Source organism: Phalaenopsis equestris, unplaced genomic scaffold (genome assembly GCF_001263595.1).
Source record: "Phalaenopsis equestris unplaced genomic scaffold, ASM126359v1 Scaffold204938, whole genome shotgun sequence".
NCBI lineage: Eukaryota > Viridiplantae > Streptophyta > Magnoliopsida > Asparagales > Orchidaceae > Phalaenopsis > Phalaenopsis equestris.
The window spans coordinates 22,433-24,037 of record NW_018224464.1 but is presented as its reverse complement, the minus strand read 5'-3'; the positions used below and the strand labels follow the sequence as shown (position 1 = coordinate 24,037).

At 33.7% G+C, this 1,605-nt stretch overlaps 1 protein-coding gene across 2 annotated transcripts in view; it reads left to right on the top strand.

Annotated features, from left to right (window-relative positions):
- LOC110036307 (primary amine oxidase-like) overlaps nt 1–1,605 on the top strand; it is a 15,082-nt gene that overhangs the window by 2,469 nt on the left and 11,008 nt on the right. The window lies entirely within an intron of this gene.

Here is a 1,605-nt window from a genome sequence, read left to right as displayed (position 1 = left end):
TTTTTCTCAACACTCTTTCCTCAACTATTTCTTTAGTACTATGAGTCCATGGACAAATCATGATTCAATATTTTGAAAGATAATATGAACATGAATCTTGACACAAACAATAAGAAGAGTCACATAAAGAAAATAATCAAGCAATAGAGAAATCACTAGTAATATAGAATGTAGAAGAGTAAATCAATGAGTTGAATGAGTAAATGATGGTGCAGTACAGGAGTCATTACATTAAGCACCAAGGGAACACATACTCCCTCCTCTAGAATCAACATAACAACAAAGAATTGACTTATTTAAGGCGCACGAGAGAGGAACCTCTTCTTTTGTTATGGTGAGTGAGGATAAGAAATTACCTGGAGAGTTTCAATTCAACCCACTTAGATTATGAAAGGGGAGAAGGCAAAATGAAACTCCCATACCACATCAATTCAAGAATATTTTTTTGGAGAGATTTGACAAGGTTGAGACACTATAAAGGATGAATTTTTTGTTGATGGGATTTTACATAAGAAGATATAACCCCTCAACCTGTAATCTTTCTACTTATGATAAATGAAGGTATAAAGTTTCATTAATTTTTCATGAGTTTTAAAGTGTTAGCATTCAAATAGTCGAATAGTCTGCCATTAAAAGTGATTGCTCTATATGTAAATTTTATGTTTGTGATACAGTTTTCAAGCACAAAAAAGCCACTAAAATGTTTGTATGTTTTATTGCGATTCATTAAGAATAAGGATATTCCCCATGCTTAGCAACATGACACTTGTATTTCTTTCCACAATTCAGTATTTACAGCTTACGTTGCTCCTATTTCACTTGTCACTACGAATCGCTTTTTCTTTCTTTCACTCTAGCTGCTAAAATGTTTCTATTCATTGGGTTCTATCTTGCTTGCCCATGAATTCAACAAAAGTTCGAAAGGTTGCATGTCAGTTCAGAGCCAAATGACCACCCTAATAGCACTCATCCATAAACCGTTAACTTTGCACAAATAGCATAAAGAAATGAAACAAACATTCTTTGGAAAGAAAATCTCAAGGATTTGGGACCAAAAACCGTTAGTAGTGACCATTGAGCAACTTGAGTTGGGTTAAAAGCATATAATGCATTTGCACCATCACCATCTTCAAATAATGTATTTTCTACGTTGGCACTAAGAATTGAAAGCAACAAACAAATCAACCCAGCTCATTTTTAAATATCATCAATCTTATTATTAGGCAAACCAAAGATAGAAAATCAGGTTCCCCACCTTATCAACACCTTCGGTTTACTATTAATTGAAGCCCCTCGACGAATTTGTTTTTTTTGTTTCAGAAAGAGATGTTGGTAGTTAGAGGACTTAAAACTTGAAATGCAACCAACAACGTTATATGAGTACTTAGAGCTAGCCAACAACTATATTTTTTTGCTAAGGAGTATAATTCACTTCCCAATGTCTTTAGTTCAAGTTGCCAAGAGCTACATCCATCGAAGAGTATATGTCGTCTGGTCAATAAAAAAGAAGAAAATCACTCTAAGGGGCTTATGATCAAACTAGAATTCAAGAAGCATTGAAATATAGGGAATATACATATTTTCAGGAATGCCAAAGTCATGTTA